Source organism: Pseudophryne corroboree, chromosome 1 (assembly GCF_028390025.1).
Source record: "Pseudophryne corroboree isolate aPseCor3 chromosome 1, aPseCor3.hap2, whole genome shotgun sequence".
Taxonomy (NCBI): domain Eukaryota; kingdom Metazoa; phylum Chordata; class Amphibia; order Anura; family Myobatrachidae; genus Pseudophryne; species Pseudophryne corroboree.
Genome location: NC_086444.1, coordinates 662,032,481 through 662,055,911, shown reverse-complemented (window position 1 = coordinate 662,055,911; position 23,431 = coordinate 662,032,481).

Here is a 23,431-nt window from a genome sequence, read left to right as displayed (position 1 = left end):
CCCGCCAGCATTATAGACCTTCAGCAACATGCCCCCAGGGCGCCCCCCCCCCCCCCGCGCCCTGCACTCTGCCAGAGACGTTGGTGTGTGGGAGCATGGAGCGGAGCCCTACTGTTGCTGTTACCTCCGTTACTGAAGTCTTCTGCCGTCACTGAAGTCTTCTTTTCTTCCAATACTCACCCGGCTTCTTTCTTCTGGCTTTTGTGAGGGGATTGACGGCGTGGCTCCGGGAACAAGCAGCTAGGCGCACCAAGTGATCGAACCCTCTGGAGCTAATGGTGTCCAGTAGCCGAGAAGCAGAGCCTTTAAACTAAGAAGAAGAAGTGGGTCCTGCTTCTCTCCCCTCACTCCCACGCTGCAGAGAGCCTGTAGCCAGCAGGTCTGCCTGAAAATAAAAAACCTAACAAAGTCTTTAGAGAAACTCAGGAGAGCTCCTCTAGTGTGTGACCCATCACTGCTGGGCACAAAGTCTAACTGAGGTCTGGAGGAGGGGCATAGAGGGAGGAGCCAGTTCACACCCAGTTTAAGTCTTTATAGTGTGCCCAGGCTCCTGTGGATCCGTCTATACCCCGTGGTCCTTTTGGAGTCCCCAGCATCCTCTAGGACGTATGAGAAAATCCTATTTTCTCTTACGTCCTAGGGGATACTGGGAATCCATTTAGTACCATGGGGAAGTACCAAAGCTACCAAACCGGATGGGAGAGTGCTGAGGTTCCTGCAGAACTGACTGACCAAACTGAAGGTCCTCAGAGGCCAAGGTATTGAACTTGTAAAACTTTGCAAACATGTTCGAACCCGACCAAATAGCTGCTCGGGCAGAGCTATAATGCCGAGACACCCCGGGCAGCCGCCCAAAAGGAACCCACCGACCTAGTAGAGTGGGCTTGTACAGATTTTGGAATCGGCAAGCTTGCCATGGAATAAGCATGCTGGATAGAGAACCGAATCCAGCGAGCAATTGACTGCTTTGAAGAAGGACACACAATCTTGTTGGCACCATAAAACGAACAGAGTCTCCAATTTCCTGTGACGAGCAGTTCGTTTTACATATACCTTCAAAGCCCTTACAACGTCCAAGGACTTTGAAGTAGCAGAGGCGTGTCAAAGTCAGAAAAATATCACGCTGCACATTGCCATATATGCACCGCGTGTGCACGCTGCACGAGCTCTCCTGTGCGTGCGTATACTCGCGGTCGCGTGCACTCGCGGGCGCGCGGTATGCGCATTTACGGTAGAGTTTGTGTGCGTCTAGCGGGCGATTCAATCATAACATATTTTAGTCATATAATGTATTTTGTAGATTATGGTCCCTTTGATAGAATCTGAAAGTTTAGTTAATATAGCATATTCGGGGACAAAGAGATTCCTCTTTGTTTGATACGAAGGGTCAGACAGGGGTTACACAGTGGTGTTTAGTATCCATCGGAAGAGAATATAATTAGCAATATTCCGGTGTTGGTTTGAAGCAGATTACTCGCTCGTGCGTATAGTTATGGACATAAGAAGTTTATGGACATTTACTATATTTGCACTTTATTACCCATGCGGCGGGAAACCCAGTTTCCCTCCCACCTGAGCAGTTTGAAATAGTCACAGCCCACCTGTATGAACCAACCTATGACCTTTTGTTATAATGCAGAGACGAATTCCTGTGTCCAATGAACAATAAGAATGTAGGGACCATTGTACTGTACTGTGTGTAAGTGTATATAAAGACAAGCTGATCTGGGCCAGCTCTCTACTCTTTTCAACGGTTCTCATCACTGATAATCGGGAGCTGGATATCCAGAAAGGCCCTTGCGATTGTTCCCCTTGTGCGTAAGTTCTCTGCAACCATATTTATCTCCTATTTTGTTGTAAGCCATTCTCTCTCTCCTTCCCCCTTTTAAATGTAATTGTGTCTTTGTTGTATTTTAACGTGTAGTAACTCGGTTAGGTATTTTATGTTAGTTTGGTAGTGTATAACTTGTATTGTGTATTCTTTTGCGATTGAACGTTCATTCATTTCCTTAAAAGGTGTTAGACCCTTAGACCGGTATTTGAGTGTTTATTATTGCTAAAGGGTTCTCAGAGTGTAAGAATCGCTCATACAGCTTTAAACTAACAAGGTTACACTGTGTTGCATTTACACCTTATCACTGCACAAAGGTTTACAATTGAAGTACATTGTTTATGATATTGTTACAAAGGTTTAACTCTGTGAGCGTCAGGGCCGCTCGTGATCTCCTCGTGGTCTCGAGCGTCCGCTACGCTGCTAGCGTATCATTACGTTATTCGGCAGCCTATAGCGTGCTTGCCTTTACGCTTTAAGCCGTGAGCGAACGTGCCGCTCGTGCGTCTCGTCCACGCGTTTGTACGCCACGTGCGTACTCTTACGGTATTCCATACGCCAATTGCGTACTGTGTTCATTAACCTTTTAGCGTGTTTAATATAGGATATATATTAGGCTTTTACAATTGGGGACTCGCCCGCTCTTCACATATCTGCACTAGGTAATTTCAGCAGACATTATCGGTCAGCAAAAGGCGGGAAGTAATATTCCTCGTAGTGCTGACCAGATAAGCGTCTGCTTTGCGTAGTAAAGAGTGCTGAAGGAATCCGGAACCAAAAGGTAGGAACAGTACGTTATTGTCTTTTAAAACCTGTTTAGTTTCTGTTTTGCGAACGTACGCATAAGCACACACACCTGTATTCCTTGTTTAGGATTATTTGTCCGTACCTCATTCTCCTGATTGCCACACACTAGTGATAACGTGTTGAGACATTTGTTGTTATTAATAGTTAAAGGATAAATAGTTAAGGGAATAATTGTAAAAGGCACGCACACAATCTCGCCTAGAATACAAGGGAGATTTGAGTGGTGGTCAGTGAAGGATTACTGTTAAAGATCATTCACATTGATAAACGTGTAGTGCGTAACTGTGGACGTACTTGGTCTGCGTACACGTGTCCTTACAAGGGCAGGGCGTACGCAACGCAAGGGTCGACGCACGGAGCGTATATCACGCAACGGAGCGTACGGATACGCCCACATAATACAAACCGCACGATAGTATTGTTTTAATAGGCGATAAGGAAGTAACGCGAAAATAACGCAAATCTATCTCAAATCCAAAAAGTTTAAAGTTAAAAGAAAAAGACTTTCTCTGTTGTAATTCTTCTGGGTTAGACTATTACTGAATGAAAGGGATTCTGTACAGAAATAAGAGTGTTTGAATGTAAGAGTGTGTATATATAAGATTTCTCTTTTATTACGGAAGTGGGAACCATAGGCCAGTAGAAAGAGGTACACCAGCGAGAGTGATATCGTGGGGTGGCTTGGGAGGCGTCCCTTGTTAGTCTCGACACATTTATGAGCAGTAGAGTCTGCTGTACATAACAGACCAGGAGGTCACAGACCAGGAGGTCACAGACCAGTAGGTCATAGAACAGGAGGTTCAGGTACAGCAGACTAGAAGTAGAGAAGCACAACCGAAGAGGGTTGGTGCTAGACCCATATAGGCCAAAGAAGCTCATTGCTGAAGGAATTTGCAGCCGAAATTTTCGATTCCACTGATCGTTCCGCACATAAGATTAGTTGCTTATGTGCAGATACGATTGTACCGCATGTGATTGTGTGCATTAGCGTGTCTTGAATTCAGAAGAACGCTGCTTGCACATTGTTAACGTGATTTGTGTAATTTTTTTTATTTTAAGGGAAGTAGCCTGATCACTCAGGGACATTCCAGCGACTGATACTTGCTGGGGAGGGTAAGACACTCCCACACGCCCGAGCAAGTAGACGTACTTAGGTGCCCTAGGTTGGGTACGAAACCTCTGGGAACTTTGGTCGCCGTATTGACCAGCGTGGACGGGAGTTAAGTGGGCGGACTTCGGAGCAAAACCCCCACCGCAGCCTTACCCCGAGCATCTTGGTTTTTGTAAGGGTTGCCAAAAGACCCTGATTTGAAGTCAGAGGTAGTAAAAGCAACACCTGCAGAGATGGGGGCCAGTTGTTCAGGTAAGGGGCGATCAACCCAGGTTCAGGTTGATTTGGTAAACCGACCAATCGGGTCGGCAAGGTATATCATGTGTGAGAAATATGGTCATCACACAGAAATGTTATGCAATGAATGGGAAAGGATGACTGTGCATGACGGGGAAAAGTTTCCCCGGGTAGGTAGTTTTAACCCAGAAGTGTTACAGAATTTAAGGAGAAGAGTTTGCCTGATTAAATCTTCAAAAAGGCGTATTAAACATTATGATTATTTAACATTGTGGCAACAGGAAGGTGAAATACAAAGGGGGTTGGCGCAAGCCACTGGATCTAACCCTATCAGGAAACTGATAGCCACTGCACCCCCACCACCATACATACCTGGAGAGAAATTGGTTGCAGAGAATGGCACTCAGGGTTATGTTAAATGTGTAGAAGTTAAGGATAATGTAACCAAAGTAATTAATGCTAACACTAATCCGTGCAAGTTGTACCCTGTTTTGAACTTTCCCCAGGATTGTGACCAAGAGGATGAGCCCACAACAATATCAGCACTCTCCCTAGCAGCCACCATATCAGAAACAGCAGTAGGCACGACTCAACCCGTAAGATTAGTATCAAAGGCCCCTAGCGGAGGGACGGGTGAGGTCGTATCGACTGGTAAGTACGGCACCATACACTATGCTGAAACCATTTCACCACATGTTGTAGAATCTACTCAGAATGACGTTGTTGGACTTAATCCTGTTAGGGTAATAGCAGTGCCAAATGGGAAAACTGACACTTCAGGGGCAACTCCTGTCAGGAACATCGCCATGCACTGTCCCTTTTCCCGAGCAGAATTAAGATCAATGATGTCTGAATTCCCTGATCCTAGGAAAGACTTAGTTGCATGTCAAAAGTATATTAGGGAGCTAGGAAATTCTGCAGAGCCAAATAACAAAGATTGGAGGACAGTTTTGAGGGCATGTTTACCCCCCAGTGTTGATCCGTTAAAGTTTATCGCTGATTGCAAGTTAGATGAGGAAGCACCACTAACAGACGAGTATAATCAGGATAATGTAAAGAGAATCAACTTACAGTTAGGGGTATATTTTCCTGCAGTAGTAAAGTGGAATAAAATCTTTACCATAAAACAAAAAGAAGGTGAATCCACACCAGAGTATTTTCACCGGGCTCTGCAGGATATGGCTAGGTACACTGGTATAGATGACATTAAAACTAATGTACACCACAGGGAAGTAGCTGTTTCAGTATTAATGGACGGTCTAAAGGAGGTTTTAAGAAATAGAATACAAACCACTAGGCCTGATTGGAGAGGTATGTCGGTGGATGCATTGGGAGAGGCTGCTGCTGGGCATGATCGAAATATCATCAGACACAGGGAGTCACAGAGTGATAAGTTAATGGCTGTAAGCATACAGGCTCTCACTACCCGGCCACCTCAGCCCAGAACTGTGACCCCTGTGGGTAAGTCAAGAGGTATAAAATGTTATAATTGTCACAGAGAGGGACACATGTCACGTGATTGTAAAGCAAGACAAATACAAAATTCATATCAACCCTATAGACAACGACCTGATACGAGACATTGGGATCAAGGACCGAAGGGGTGGAGCTATGAGCCACATGCAGGGGAAACAAAAAGGTATCCCCCAAGAAGAGACTGGCAAATCTCTGATAGTTCCCATCTACCCCCACCACAAGTAATTGCTGCCAGCGAGATTCAGGGAGGTCACCATACCCAATAGGGGTGTGGCCACACCTGTAATCTGCAGCCAGTGAAATTGATTGCAAGTCTTGGAAGTGAACCCGAGATCACAATTGATGTAGCTGGTAAATCATTAAATTTCCTTGTAGATACGGGGACGGCCAAATCAGTGATAAATTCGACAGTGGGCATGAGAACCACTGGTAAAACAATTCCAGCCATGGGAGTAACGGGAGTAGTACAGCACTACCCTGCTAGCAAACCAGCAGAGATTACAATAGGGCCTTTGCATACCAAGCATTCCTTTTTGCTGGCTGCATCGGCACCGACTAATCTCCTGGGAAGAGATTTATTGTGTAAAATGGGGTGTGTCATTTATTGTACTCCTGAAGGTGTATTCTTAGACATACCTGAGAATCACGCTCAGGAAGTACGAGACATGCTAGACTCCCCATCAAAATTAATGTCACATACCGTTATGATAAATAGGAGTTCATCCCAGGTAGAAGAAATGACATCCCAAATACCAGAGTCACTTTGGACTAAAGATGGACAAGACACTGGATTAATGGCAAACGTAGCTCCAGTAGTTGTGCAAGTAAAAGATGGTAGGATAGCTCCAAAAATCCCACAATACCCTCTGAAGCCAAAGGTGGAGTTAGGAGTATACCCCGTAATAGAGCGCTTGCTACAAAAGGGCATTCTGGTAAGAACATCCAGCACTGCCAATAGTCCCATCTTCCCTGTGAAAAAGAGTGGGGGGAGGGGTTACAGGCTAGTGCAGGATCTAAGGGGGATTAACAAAATAGTTGAGAGTCAGTTCCCCGTAGTGCCAAATCCAGCTGTCATCCTTATGCAAATCCCTCCCACTGCGAAATTTTTCACTGTTATTGACCTCTGCTCTGCCTTCTTCTCGGTACCTCTGCACCCTGACAGCCAATATTTGTTTGCATTTACATACAGAGGAGTACAATACACATGGACTCGATTACCACAAGGTTTCATAGACAGTCCAAGTATATTTTCACAGGCTTTGCATGATTGTTTACAGTCTTTCCAACCAGAGAGTGGATCAGTATTGATCCAATATGTGGATGATTTACTACTATGTTCAGATTCACTGGAAGCGTCCCTGAAAGATACGAAACAGCTCCTGTTTCATCTTTCAGACACAGGACACAAGGTTTCCAAAGACAAGTTGCAATTATGCCAGACTAAAGTAAAATATCTGGGACACTGTCTGACACAAGGACTGAGACACCTGACCGCTGATAGAATTCAAGCAATTCGAGACATGACCCTGCCACAAACTCAGCAACAGATCAGAACATTTTTAGGAATGTGTGGGTATTGCCGTAACTGGATCCCAGGTTTTTCCATTCTAGCATTACCTTTGCAGGAGATGGTCTCATCAAACAAACCTGATCGGATTTCGCATACAGACGAATCCGAGATTGCATTTGGGCATTTGAGAGACTTAAACAGTGCCTAACGCAGGCACCAGCATTAGGCATGCCAGACTATGGGAAACCCTTTGAGCTGTACGGAACAGAAAGTGCTGGTTGCGCGGCAGGCGTCCTAACCCAAAAGCACGGTGATGCCAGCAGGCCGGTAGCATACTACAGCGCTCAGCTAGATACGGTAGCGCGATCCCTCCCCACATGCTTGCGAAGTGTCGCTGCGATAGCATTGCTAGTAACGAAAAGCGAAGATGTAGTGCTAGGACACAACCTCACAATCCATACACCTCATGCAGTGTCAGCCTTACTAAATTCTGCCCAAACCAGACATGTCTCATCCGCACGGTTTACAAGGTGGGAATTAGCACTAATGGCCCCTGTAAACATCACCATAAAGAGATGCAGTGCACTAAATCCAGCAACGTATCTCCCAGGTGTGCCTGGACAGGCACAAAGGGTGGGGGATGAGAGTGATGGAGGATTTAGTACAGACACTGACTCACATGATTGTATGGAATATTTGACCCAAAATTTCACGGCAAGGCCTGACATCAGTGACAACCCATTGGAAGATGTAGATCTTACTTTCTACACTGACAGTAGTTGTCACAGACAGACGGACTCGAGAGACTTGTGTACTGGATACGCAGTCGTAGATGACCAAGGCACCATAGAAGCAGAACCGCTAGGCCCACCTCACTCAGCCCAGGTTGCTGAACTGGTTGCCCTAACCAGAGCATGTGAATTGGCTAAGGGCAAAACAGCCAATATCTATACCGACTCTAGATACGCCTTCGGGGTAGTCCATGATTTCGGAGCCCTATGGCGCCTCAGAAATTTCATGACGGCAGCTGGTACACCGGTAGCGCATGCAGCCCACATCAAAAGGCTTCTAACAGCGATACAGGAACCTGACAGAGTGGCTGTTATCAAGTGTAAAGCACATACATATAGCCAAGACCCGGTATCACTTGGTAACAGCCGAGCAGACGAAGCTGCTAAGTTAGCAGCTGGTACCCCCAGACAAACAGACACCACACAACTGATGGTATTTAATACCGTCAACACACAGAAATTGTGTGAAATGCAAAATTTGTGTTCCACACAGGAAAAGGCAGTTTGGAGGGCAAAAGGATATGGCCAGGAGTCCTCAGGACTCTGGACAGGGTAAACCAGTGGCACCCAGAGCATACCTTCCAAGTTTAGCGGAAGCAGCACATGGGCTGACTCATCTAGGCAAGGAAGGGATGTGCAAGTTGGTAAGAGCATATTGGTGCGCCCCAGGATTTTCTTCCCATGCGGGAAAGAGGGCAATGACTTGCCTCACCTGCTTGAGGAAGAATATCGGAAAGGCAATACCAACAGAACCATCTCATATCCCACCTACAGGCGTCCCTTTTCAGGTAATACAGATTGATTTTATACAATTACCCCCTTGTCGAAATTTGAAGTATGTACTAGTTTGTATAGATGTGTTTTCAAATTGGGTCGAAGCATTTCCTGCGGCCACAAATACCACAATGTTTACTGCTAAGAAAATTGTACAGGAATTTGTGTGTAGATATGGTATCCCTAGAATAATTGAAAGTGATAGGGGTACCCATTTTACAGGTGATGTCTTTCAAGGAATGTGTAAATTGATGGGAATTGATAGTAAGCTGCACACTCCGTACCGCCCCCAGGCGAGTGCGAAGGTAGAAAGAGTGAACAGCACTATTAAAAATAAATTGAGCAAAGTTATGGCAGAAACAGGATTGACATGGCCAGAAGCTTTGCCCCTTGTATTATACAGCATCAGAACCACTCCCAGGTCCCCTCTTAATCTGTCCCCTTCTGAAATTCTGTTTGGTCGACAACCGCATGTCATGATTAACCCTCAGGATGATTTGAAGTGTAACAATGAAGTGACTGTAAAGTATTTGGTTAAGATGAGTAAACAGCTAAGGAATCAGAATGATAATTTGAAGCTAGTGATTCCTGATCTGCCAGATAGTAATTGTCATGACATTGAACCTGGGGATTATGTAATGATACGGAATTTTCTACGCTCAGGTTGCCTTATTGACAGATGGGAAGGACCATACCAAGTCTTATTGATTAGCACGACAGCATTGAAGGTTGCCGAGAGAGAGACTTGGGTTCATTCATCCCATTGTAAGAAGGTTGCTGATCCAGAGAGGTCCCGTGATAAAGAACAGACGGTAGAGGAAGTTGTATCACTGGAGTGTCTGTTTCAGGAGGACTGAAACTGCACCTGAGCATTGAGAATAATAAGATCGGAGGCAGTTGTCTATTCCCTGTTCCCTTTTATTGTTTTTCCCCACTTCCCATCCCATCTCCCTCAATTATTTCTTTCCCCCTTCTCATTCTTCTCCATTTCCTCCTATAAGATGGACTTGCCCCAAGAGACTGTGATCCGGATTTTCCTGTTGACCATGATGTTGACCAGAGCAGTCTGTTCCGGCGACAGTACCATGGAGGTCGAGAGAAGTTCTGGAATGGGTTCTGATGACAAAGTTGGAGGCGTAGATTTCCAAGAACAACATAATTATCAAGCAAAGGCGAGTATCAGAAAACGATCCGATAGCATTGACAATAGGAGGAATTGTGAAGGATTGTTAGCTGAAGAGAACTGTATCTGTAGACTCTGTGACAGTGTAGTTGAGGATGGGTGCATCAAGAAATGCCAATCCAGTTTTAATATCCACATGGACCGGCATCCATTGAGTGACTATCACTCCTTAGTGGGTAAAGTGTTAAATCAGACAGATTGTTGGGTATGCTCTCAAGTACCTCAAGGCCATAGCAAATCAGGGTTAGTACCATTCCCTCTAACTATAGGGGAGGTACTTGAGCTAAGTGGTGGGAGGCCGGTGGACAGGAGGTTTAATATCTCCAGTCCTCCTAGTTTGAAGCTCCACCAATATCATGTGGATAGATCCCTAATATGTTTTAACATTTCCAATCCCCGAAAGCCGGGAAATTGGGAAGTGTCATGGAATAACCAAACCATGACCTTTTCATACAGAGCCGATAGAATGCCTACAGATACAGAACTTATACGCCACATAGCCGGTAGTGGAAAATATTTCCGATTTAGGTATACCCTAGGAAGTAGGATCATGAGAGTTGGAGAAGTATCACCAGGATACTGTGCACATATCGTACAAACTGATACGTGTACTAAACAGATGGGAGAATTAGGGTTAGGAGATTTCATATGGAAAATGTGTAATATGGTAATGTCCTACTCCGTCCCATATGTTCTCCCCGATGATGCATATTTCATATGCGGGAGGAAGGCGTATAAGTGGCTTGCCCCAAACTCAGAAGGGTTATGTTATATTGGAAAAGTACTGCCTGAAGTAATGACCGTATCCCACACTAAAATGAAGGATATTCACCGCAGTGCCCAAGCTCCTTATACTCACACTCATTACGAGCACATCGTTAAACGGCACCTGATAGAAAGAACAGAGCATCCGGCCTCTGACCTGATCCATGAATCCACCGGGATTCAATTCCTAATCGCGTTAGATATCACTCGTACCGCCAGAGGAGTGATAAATTATAAATATATATCTGCGCTTGCAAATTTATTAGACTATATCACTGAAATGTATGACGACACATTCAGGTATACCGGAAGGGAGCTCCAAGCTTATAAAACAGAACTGGTTCAGCATAGGATGATACTCAATTATCTCACAGCTGTGACAGGCGGGTATTGTGTTACCCTAGCGACTCAGTATGGAATAAAGTGCTGCACATATATTACAAACAGCACCGAGGACCCGGCCGAGGTCATAGACCAAAAGATGGACGACATTTTGCAATTAAAATGGGAGTTCCGAAGGAAACACAATCTCACCCTTGCCGCTGTGGGTAATGAGCTAACCGGTTGGGTGTCATGGTTGAACCCATGAAATTGGTTCTCTGGTTTAGGAGAATGGACCCAAGGTATTATCATGGATGTAGGGAAATTTCTTTTGTGTATTCTGGGTGTCATCATATTGGTCGGTCTAATATTTAGATGCGTTCGGGTTTTAACAAAGTGTAAACGTAGCGCCCGAGTGATGAGTTTAAGAAGTGAAGATACTGTAATAACAACGACTGATTTGGTTTATGACCCAACGATAGAGACAATGTTGTGATGAAAATGTGATTCCACGGTCCGTTTCTTTCACCCGTTTCTCCTTTGTTTTCCTCCAAGGTACAAAGACATCCGCTTGGAAGAAGAATTTGACAACATTTTACACAGACAACTGATGGACTATGCCATAGACCCCCAATATCCCTAGTACCTTTAATTTTACGCTAGCCCAACACTTTTTGTAAGTCTATGGACATTGAGAAAGCTTTTGCTCGCACTTTGGCAAAAGCCCAAGGAGACTACAGTCAACATGTACATCGAGACAAGACAAGACACAAGACAAGACCTCAATCGACAAATGTACATTAAACTCACATAGTTTACGACTGCATTTACCATAATTGCTTCTTATCTTTATCTCTACAACCTTCAGGTAATAACACACATAGTCGATAGGGAATATAGGCACAGATACCAGCACTCACATATCCCCCTATTCATGTATCATCAACTAAAATGTGCTCCCCCATTTTGTTGCAACCAAAAGCCGAAGAGAGCTCGGTAAAGTTTGACAGCCCATCCACAGACCCTTAATACGGGATAAGAAGGAATTCAAATGTATACTTCGCAATACCTCGAAGCTTGATTTAAAACACGTACGGCACGATGATACATGATCCCCCAAACATGGATTCATACACACATGCTTCTGCTATCTCACTAGGTCATATCGTTTTCCCACCTTCTCCTCTTCTCCCCTACCCAATCATAGAAATGTATTATACATGACATATATTTTTCTCTTTTTGAACTGTTTTAGGAAGTGGCAGTTATTGGTGACTGCCAAAGGGTGGACTGTCAAAGTCAGAAAAATATCACGCTGCACATTGCCATATATGCACCGCGTGCGTGTGCACGCTGCACGAGCTCTCCTGTGCGTGCGTATACTCGCGGTCGCGTGCACTCGCGGGCGCGCGGTATGCGCATTTACGGTAGAGTTTGTGTGCGTCTAGCGGGCGATTCAATCATAACATATTTTAGTCATATAATGTATTTTGTAGATTATGGTCCCTTTGATAGAATCTGAAAGTTTAGTTAATATAGCATGTTCGGGGACAAAGAGATTCCTCTTTGTTTGATACGAAGGGTCAGACAGGGGTTACACAGTGGTGTTTAGTATCCATCGGAAGATAATATAATTAGCAATATTCCGGTGTTGGTTTGAAGCAGATTACTCGCTCGTGCGTATAGTTATGGACATAAGAAGTTTATGGACATTTACTATATTTGCACTTTATTACCCATGCGGCGGGAAACCCAGTTTCCCTCCCACCTGAGCAGTTTGAAATAGTCACAGCCCACCTGTATGAACCAACCTATGACCTTTTGTTATAATGCAGAGACGAATTCCTGTGTCCAATGAACAATAAGAATGTAGGGACCATTGTACTGTACTGTGTGTAAGTGTATATAAAGACAAGCCGATCTGGGCCAGCTCTCTACTCTTTTCAACGGTTCTCATCACTGATAATCGGGAGCTGGATATCCAGAAAGGCGCTTGCGATTGTTCCCCTTGTGCGTAAGTTCTCTGCAACCATATTTATCTCCTATTTTGTTGTAAGCCATTCTCTCTCTCCTTCCCCCTTTTAAATGTAATTGTGTCTTTGTTGTATTTTAACGTGTAGTAACTCGGTTAGGTATTTTATGTTAGTTTGGTAGTGTATAACTTGTATTGTGTATTCTTTTGCGATTGAACGTTCATTCATTTCCTTAAAAGGTGTTAGACCCTTAGACCGGTATTTGAGTGTTTATTATTGCTAAAGGGTTCTCAGAGTGTAAGAATCGCTCATACAGCTTTAAACTAACAAGGTTACACTGTGTTGCATTTACACCTTATCACTGCACAAAGGTTTACAATTGAAGTACATTGTTTATGATATTGTTACAAAGGTTTAACTCTGTGAGCGTCAGCGCCGCTCGTGATCTCCTCGTGTTCTCGAGCGTCCGCTACGCTGCTAGCGTATCATTACGTTATTCGGCAGCCTATAGCGTGCTTGCCTTTACGCTTTAAGCCGTGAGCGAACGTGCCGCTCGTGCGTCTCGTCCACGGCCACGCGTTTGTACGCCACGTGCGTACTCTTACGGTATTCCATACGCCAATTGTGTACTGTGTTCATTAACCTTTTAGCGTGTTTAATATAGGATATATATTAGGCTTTTACAGGCGTCTGTAACCACAATAGGTTGGTTGATGTGAAACACGGACACCACCTTAGGAAGAAATTCTGAGTCCTGAGTTCAGCTCTGTCCTCATGGAAAATCAAGTAGGGGCTCTTGTAAGACAACGCCCCCAGTTCCAACACACGTCTTGCTGAAGCCAAGGCCAATAGTGTGACGGTCTTCCACGTAAGGTACTTTACATCTACCTCCTGTTGGTGGTTCAAACCAGTCCGATTGGAGGAACTGCAGCACCAAATTGAGACCCCAAGGTGCCATGGGAGGAACAGAGGTTGGATGTGCAGAACACTTTTTAAGTAGGTCTGGACCTCCGGGAGAGAAGCCAATTGTTTCTGAAAGAAAATAGGAAAGGCCGAAATCTGGACTTTTATGGAGCCTAGACGTAGGCCCACATCAACTCCCGACTGCAGAAAAAGCAGGAAACGTCCAAGATGAAATTCCACCGCACAATATTGTCTGCTCTCACACCAAGAGACATATTTCTTCCGGATACAATGGTAATGTTTAGACGTTACCCCATTCCTGGCTTGGATCATAGTCAGGATGACCTTGTCAGGAATCCCTCTCCTGGCTAGAATCAGCCGTTCAACTTCCATGCCATTAAACGTTGCAGAAGATCCTCGAGAAGAGGCAGAGGCCACAGATCTTCGATCAGCATCTCAAGAAGATCCGGATACCAGGCCCTCCGTGGCCAGTCCGGAGCAATGAGGATTGCTTGAACCTTTTCCCTTTGTATTCTTTTTAGAATTCTTGGGACCAGAGGAAGTGGAGGAAACGCATACACCAGCTGGTAGACTCACGGAGTTGTCAGAGCATCTACTGCCACAGCCTGTGGGTCTCTCAACCTGTAACAATACTGCTTGAGCTTCGAGTCGAGAGGCTATCGTGTTGATTTGTGGACATCCCTACTGACACGTCAACCAATGGAACGCCTCCGGGTGAAGCCCCCATTCCCCCGGTTGCAGGTCATGGCTGCTGAGGAAGTCTGCTTCCCAGTTGTCTACTCCCGGAATGAAGACCGCCGACAAAGCCACGGCGTGTTTTTCCCCCCAGAGGAGAATTCTTGACACCTCTGACAAGGCGGCTCTGCTTTTCGTTCCGCCCTGTCGGTTTATGTACATCACTGCTGTCACATTGTCCGAATGGACCTGAATGGCCTGATTCTGAAGAAGAATTGAGGCCTGCAGAAGGTCGTTGTACATAGCCCTGAGTTCTAGTATGTTTATTGGAAGGACGACGTCCTGACTTAACCATCTTCCCCGAAACTGAACCCCCTGGGTGACTGCGCCCCAACCTCTGAGGCTTGCGTCTGTGGTTAGCAGAATCCAATTCTGAATCCCTAACCTTCGACCCTCAACTTGGTGAGAAGTTTGTAGCCATCACATGAGGGACATCCTGGCTTTTGGGGACAGACGGAACCTCTGGTGCATGTGAAGATGCGATCTGGACCATTTGTCCAGCAGATCCAGCTGGAAGGGCCTCGCATGAAACCTTCCGTACTGAATCGCTTCGTAAGAGGCAACCATTTTCCCCAGAAGGCGTATGCAGTGATGCACCGAGATCCTGGCTGGCTACAGGACAGCCCGAACCATTGACTGGATTATCATTGCCTTTTCCAAGGGAAGGAATACTTTCAGACTGTGTCCAGTATCATTCCCAGGAAATGAAGATGCTGCATTGGTTCTAGGTGAGATTTTGGTAGGTTCAGAATCCTCCCATGATCCAGGAGTAGTCTGGTTGAGAGACCAATGTTCTCCAACAACTTCTCCCTGGACGGTGCCTTTATCAGAAGATCGTCTAGGTATGGAATTATGTTCACTACTTGCTTGCAGAGCAGTAACATCATCTCTGCCATCACCTTGGTGCCGTGGAGAGACCAAATGGCAGGGCCTATAACTGGTAGTGACAGTCCAGCAGTACAAACCATAGATAAGCCTGATGAGGTGGCCAAATCGGAATATGAAGGTACGCATCCTTGATATCCAGAGACACTAGGAATTCCCCTTCCTCCAGACCTAAGATCACTGCTCTCAGAGACTCCATCTTGAATTTGAACACTTGTAAGTACAGGTTCGACATGAGGTTCAGAACCGTCCGGCTTCGAAACTACAAACAAGCTGGAATAGTAACCCTTGTTTTGTAGATGAGATGGAACTGGAAAATGACCTGGGTCTGTAAGTTTTTTAATGGCATCCTGTAAGGTTATTCTTGCCTCTTGTCAAACTGGTAAGACTGATCTGAAGAATCTGTGAGGTGGGAGCTCCTGGAACTCCAGTCTGTAGCCCTGGGATATAAGGTCGATAACCCAGGGATCCTGGCACGATCTTGTCCAGACATGACCGAAGAATTTTAGCCAGGCTCCCACCTTCCTGTCTTCCAGGCATCGTGGTCCAGTCATGCAGAAGGTTTTGAGGAAGCAGAGCCTGAGCTCTGTTCCTGTGAGCCGGCAGTAGCTGGTTTTTGTGGTTTACCTCTAGCACCTCTGGCGGCGGTAGAAGAACCTTGGGTCTTACCCCTAAACTTGGCAGTCTGAAAGGACTGTAAATTGGATCCTAAATAGGCCTTCCTAGCTGGGGGAGCTGCAGAAGGTAGGTATGTGAATTTACCCACAGTAGCTTTGGAGATCCATTTGTCTAGTTCATCTCCAAATAAGGCCTCACCTGTGAAAGGTAGGCCCTCCACGCCTTTCCTTGAGTCCACGTCCACAGGCGTAGCCATAAGCCCCTGCATACAGACACTGCCATAGCTGTAGTGCGTGCATTAAGCAAGACTATCTTTGTTATGGCTTCCACCATAAAGTTCAATGTCCTGCATATGTTGCAGGTGGAAAATAATCTCCTCTTGAGGGAAGGTGTCTAACCCCTCAATTAGGTTACCCTACCATTTAGCAATGGCTCGCATAATCCACCCACATGCTATATAGTGGGTCTCTGGGCCACCCCAGCAGCTGTATACAATTTTGCGATCAGCCGCATCTTTTAGGGAGGCTGCACCGGGGAAAGGCAATACAATTTTCCGTGAGAGCCTGGAGACTGATGCATCCACTATCGGTCGATTTTCCCATCTTTTCCTATACTCAGGAGGAAAAGGAAATAGATGTTATGAAAAGAACTTACCGTTGATAACGTGATTTCTCTTATGTCCACAGGTATCCACAGGATAACATTGGGATATGGTTGAGCGACAGCGGAAATGGCACCAACACGGTCACGCCACTGACTCAGTCAAATCAGTTCTTTCCACAGCGATTTAGGCAGGAGCATCAGGTAGAGACCTGTTTAGGCGATAAGAACACACATGCACACCCTTCCATACAAGAAGGAAGAGGTTTAGTGATTGTCAAGATCCTCAAATCAGGTGCGTCAGGGTGGGATCCCTGTGGACATAAGAGAAATCACGTTATCAACGGTAAGTTCTTACCATAACGTCTATTTCTCTGGCTGGGTCCACAGGATTACATTGGGATTCCCAAAGCCAATTTTAGCGGTGGGGATGCTCCTGATTACACAGGAGGACCTTTCGCCCAAAGTCTGCGTCATGAGAGGCAAAAGTATCCAAGGCATAATGTCTAATGAATGTGTTTATGGAAGACCATGTGGCTGCCTTACAAATCTGTTCTGCTGAAGCACCCTGTTGTGCTGCCCAGGAAGGACCTACCTTACGTGTAGTGTGTGCAGAGACATTAACCGGAGTAGGGAGATCTGCATGAGAATAAGCTTCTGATATTACCATTCGGATCCATCTCGCCAGCGTCTGTTTACAAGCGGGCCATCCTCTTCTATGAAATCCGTAGAGGATGAAGAGAGAATCTGTTTTCCTGATGGCACTAGTACGATCTATGTATATCCTTAAAGCTCGTACTACGTCCAGTGACGCTTCTCCCGCAGATAGTCCCGATACCTGAAAAGCTGGGACTACAATCTCTTCATTCAGGTGAAACTTTGAAACCACCTTTGGAAGATAACCAGATCTCATTCTGAGAACTGCTCTGTCTGGAAAAAAACTTAGGAAAGGAGACTTACACAATAACGCTCCCAAATCTGACACTCTTCTGGCTGACGCCATTGCCAGTAGAAAAAGTGCTTTAGCCGTTAACCATTTAAGATCTGCTCTCTTAAGTGGTTCAAACGGAGGACCCTGGAGGAATTTAAGAACTAAATTCAAATCCCAAGGAGCTGCAGGAGGAACAAATGGAGGTTGAATATGTACCACCCCCTGAAAGAAAGTACGTACATCCTGCAATCTTTCGCTGAAACCATACAGTTAATGCTGATACTTGAACTCTCAAGGAAGCCACTTTCAAACCTTTATCCAATTCTGCTTGAAGGAAATCCAAAATCCTGGATACTTTAAAAGATCTTGGATTCAAAATTTTTCCAGTACACCAATGAATATAGGCTTGCCATATTCTATAATACACACGAGCTGAAGAAGGCTTTCTTGCTCTAAGCATAGTTTGGACTACTTGTTTTGAGAATCCTCTAGCTTCTAGGATAGAGGTTTCAACAGCCACGCCGTCAAAGACAGGCGATCCAGATGACTGTGACAACAAGGACCCTGCATTAGCAGATCTGGACGTTGAGGGAGCAATATTGGTGCTTCCACGGACATCCTCAGAAGATCTGTGTACCAATGCCTTCTTGGCCAAGCTGGGGCTATTAGAATTATGGCTCCCTTTGCTTGCTTTATTTTTCTCACTACTCTGGGTAACAGAGATATTGGAGGGAACAGATACGCCAGATGAAATTTCCATTCTACTGACAGTGCATCTACAAGGACTGCTCCGGGATCCTTCGTTCTCGATCCGTACCTTGGAACTTTGTTGTTTAGACGAGACGCCATGAGGTCTCTCTCTGGTAGACCCCATCTGTTCACTATTGCCTGAAACACTTCTGGGTGTAATGCCCATTCGGTTTCCTGAATGGTGTGTCGACTGAGAAAATCCGCTTCCCAATTCAGTACACCTGGGACAAACACTGCTGACAATGCTGGAAGATGGAGTTCTGCCCATCTTAGAATGGGAGTTACTTCCTCCATCAGTCTCTTGCTGTGAGTTCCTCCTTGATGATTGAGAATTGTCTCTTCAGGCTAATGGTTTCTGTTCAGGCTTGGAAGCTGGCTTTTTGCTAGCCCACTGCTTCCTACCCCTGGTTTTGAACTGGGGTTGCTTAGGCTGCTCTTTAGCTTTCGCTTTGCCAACGAAATGAGCGAAACTTTGACCCCTTAGATTTAGGGTTATAAGTAGCCGGAAATCTGACCTTCTTTGATTCAGCCTCTTATTTCTAGGATATCAGATAATGGTTTCCCAAACAATATATGGTAATATATTGGCAATGCTTCCAATTCTTTCTTGGATTCCGCATCTGCCTTCCAGGTACGTAGCCAAACAGCTCTGCGAGCGGCTACTGTCAAGGCTGAAACTTTAGAAGCAACTGTACCCATATCAATTGCTGCTTCTTCCAAGTATTGGGCAGATTGTCTTAAACGGCTTAAATGATACTCCTGCTTCGTAGTAGAAGAGATGTCATTCTCTAGTTCCTCTATCCATTCGCCCATTGCCTTTGCTACCCAGGCCGAAGCCATAGCAGGTCTTACCACTGCTCCTACAAGAGAAAATACATTTTTCAGGAAGCTATCTACCCTTCTGTCTGTGACATCATTTAGTGAGGTAGATGACAGTGGTAAAGCAGATTTATGCACAAGTCGCAGTACATGTGCATCTACTTTTGGAGGAACTTCTCTTTTCGAACAATCCGCAGCTGGAAATGGATAATAAGAATTCCACCTTTTCGGAATCTTATATTTCTTATTGGGCTTCGCCCAAGACTCATCCATCATTTCCGTCAGCTCATCTGACGCTGGGAATTCAGTTTTAACTGATTTTGTTCGTTTAAACACAGGTGCTTTAGATTTTAACACCGTCTTGGCTGGCTCTTCTAAAGAGAGAACAGCCTTCACAGCATTAATAAGTTCAGCTACATCCTCTGAACTAAAACTCTGCGACTGATCATCATACGGAGTATTTGAATATACTGTATCATCATCTGTTGTATCATCTTGTGTAGTCTGCCACATAGACGTATCTGTCTTAGTCTTACCTGTCCCTTGGTTGCTTGTAGAGGCTACTGGAACCAAGCATTAGGAAGGGAGCTGCATGTATGGGTTAATAGTGTAACCTAACCCTTGAGGGGGTGCTACCGGAGTTAACCTGTCCGCTATTGAAGATAAAGTCTTTGCGAACATATTCCATGGTGGCTCTGTTGGTGGCTGAACCAACTCCTGTTTTTTACTTTGCTGAAAAGCAAAACAGTTCGCACACAAGCCCTCATAAGTGACCAATTGGTCCATACCAATTAACCCCGTCTTACAAGATAAGCATGTTAGGGATGTAGGAGTGCTTGATAAATTCTCCTCGTCACTTTTGCAGCTCACAGACATGGTAATAATCTGTTAATGACTACACAATTTGTGACTGAAAATCACCTATATATGAGTATATAGAAGTGAGATCAAGCTGACCACAGTGCACCTGAATTGAGGGTCAGAACAGGACTGACATTACAAAGAAAAGTCAGCACACATACTAGCAGTCAGTCACATGTTAAAGCATTAGACATTGTCATATGAGAATACAACCCCCAAAACAACTTACAAGTAATTAGGAAAATTGTACTTCTGTTTTTAACATAACATGCAGAAAACACAGTAATATACAGATCTCATATGCAATATGTACTAAAAATTAACAATTCATACTAACAAGTAGAGAGAATTTTTAGTACTGTATACCCTTCCTCCGTAGGGCGGGATACAGGGAGACTCGCCACACTTCCATATCCAAGCAAATGCGCTCGTAAGACGCTGAGTGGATTCAGACGCTACTGATGTACACTACCGCTGCTGTAACTGATAACGGACACAGTCGCTCACTGACGGACACGGACGCTCAGCGACTTCCATGTGTATGCAGACGCTAAGGCCTGCAACTCGGTCTAGGCGGGATCTCTAGTGTACACAACCGCAGCGTCTAAGCTGCGACTGAGTACCCTCGTGGTAGCGTCTGAGACGGAAGTGAGGTCATTCAGTTCATGGACGGGAGACGCGCGGAAACTAGTCATGAACTCGGAGGAGGGGCGGCCAGGAGAGCGTCTGAATCCCACTGTTGACTTAAACCCTAAGGATCGCGGCCTCTACCTAGTCCTGGCGTCTATGATCCTTAGAGCGTAGCGCTGTCGCACTCGAGATGTTCGGCGCATCAACACACTGTTTGTAGTCTCCACCAATACAGTGTAGCTGTGTCCGGACCCCCCTAGTAAGAGGAAATCCATAGACTTACTGTCCCCCCATGCTCCGGCCACAGCCTGGTTAAGTCTGCTGGACCTGCTAGAACATCCGACACAGACGCCCGTCGAGACAGCACTTTTACCGCGAAGGTAGGCGTTGTTGCGACTCGGTGGGGAGTTGTTGGAACGATTCTTTCCAGTATGCGTTTAAGGCGCTGTTAAGAAAAGTCGCTCAAAAAAACATAGTAAGTCTATAAAAATAAAATAATAAAAGCTTCAGGCTGCTTTATCTCAGCAGCCCTGTGACCATGCGGCATCCTGCCGCACCAAGCAAAAAACTGATTTGACTGAGTCAGTGGACGGGACTATATGGTGATTGCCCCGATGCATCCTGGGAGGCCAGAAAGCTTGTGACCGTGTTGGTGCCATTTCCGCTGTCGCTCAACCATATCCCAATGTTATCCTGTGGAAAATCCTGTGGACCCAGCCAGAGAAAAGATGATAACCTTTTAGGGATTTAAAATTTCTTATCTGGAATAACCCACGGTTCTTCAAACAGGGTATTGAGTTCCTTTGACACAGGAAAAACAGCTGAGGATTTTTTCTTTATATTAAAGATTGCTCACTTTCCTGTCAACAGGGATATTCAGGGCTTCCCTGATAGCATCTATGAGAGCCTCTATTCCCTGTGACAGAGTACCCTCTCCCACCTCACCGTCCTCCATTTCTGACTCCTCATTATCAGAGTGCAGGATATGGGCCAAAGAACGTTTTTGCGGCCAAATGGCCGGGGACTGAGACGCTGGTCTGGGTACTGAGTCGTTTTTCATAAACTCAGCCATAGACTGTCTTAAGTATTGCGTCTCTTTCTCATTCCGAGATAATTTAGTAGAAATGGTGGAAATCATTCCCCTAATGGAGTCAAGCCACGCTGGTTCTGCCCCACTAGCCTGGGAAGGGATACTACACTGAGTACACATCAGTGAACCCCCTGGAGAAGAGGAACACTGTGCCCTACATGAAACAAACACACTCTTTGCCTGACATACTGTAGCAGTGACAGCACACACACACACACACAGGAAAAGGTTAAATACACAATTAACCCACAAAGAGCCCTTCCAGGGCGACACAGAGAGATTATGGAACCAGCACACGGGACCCTTATTGCTAATGCCAAGCTTATCCAGGTCGCAGACTAAGTACCTAGATTAGGGACTTAGTACAGTAATAAGTCGCTTCCCCGATATGACCCCCTGGTACCGCTGTGGTAATCTGGAGTCTCTCCGGGGGAGCTGCGCTTCCCTGTCAGTCAGTGTCTGTCAGCTGCAGTAGCGAAAATGGGGCTTGTGAACTGCTGGATCCGCTCATGGTGAAGCCCCACCCCTTCAATGGCGCGCGGTCTTCCAGCTGTTCTTTATACTGGCTGTGTGTGTCTATGTGCATAAAATCTGGATACGGTGTACACTGTAGTGTAGTCAGGAGACACAGTCCACCCCATTTAGAAGCTGCACGTCTCCGTATCCTCAAGCGCCATAATGGCTAACCGGGACGCCGGCTTAGTACTCACCACTCTTCATTCTTCTGGCTCTGATAGGGGTGGCGGCGTGCTGCGTGAATGTACGCTCACCGTGGTGGGGCTTGTGAATAGTTCACTCAGGAGCTAGCATCCTGTCAGCGGGGAATGGGACCATTAACCCTGAGAGAGGTTGGACTGTTCCCCCCTTCCCGTAAGGCCCACGAAGCAGGTAGGCTGGCACCATACAGTCCTGTCTGAAAATAACAAACTTAGAAAATAAATGCAGAAAACTCTTCAGGAGCTTCCAGAGACGTGACCTCTGGGCACATTTTCTAAACAGAGTTTGGTAGGAGGGGCATAGAGGGAGGAGCTAGCACACCTAATCAAACTTCTATAGTGCCCATGGCTCCTAGTGGACCCATCTATATACCATGGTACTAAATGGATTCCCAGTATCCCCTAGAACGTAAGAGAAAAGCAGTCTTAGTAGCTGCTAATTCAGACACTATTATATTTAGGTCCTCTCCAAATAAAATATGTCCCCAGTGAAGGGGAGTACCTCCAAGGTCTTCTTGGAGTCTAAATCCACTTTCCACGACCTTAACCACAGTATGCGGCAAGCAAGGTCAGACGTGGATGACGCTTTGGCTGCCAGTACCCCCTGCCTCAGATGACGCCTCCTGAATGTAATAGGCTGCGGTGCATATGTGAGACAGGTATTGTCTGGTATTGTCAGAAATATCCTCAGGCAGCACTTCCTCTAACGCCTGAACCCACGCCTCATTACCTTTTGCGGCCCAAGAGGCAGTTATCATGGGTTTATGAATGGCCCCTGTAAGGGAATATATAAATTTCAGGTATCCCTCCACACACTTATCGGTCGGTTCCTTCAGGGAGGTGACAGTGGTGACACGCAGAGTAGACAACACCACGAGACGGGCGACGTGAGACAATTATTACATAACTCTGCAGTGAGAGGATATCGAGTCAAAGCACGTTTAGGGAGCGGGAATTTCTTACCTGGAATAGACCAGGGTTCCCGCCTGATGTTCACAAGATGATCAGAATGAGGTAATACAGTTTCTCTAACGTCCTAGAGGATGCTGGGACTCCGTAAGGACCATGGGGAATAGACGGGCTCCGCAGGAGA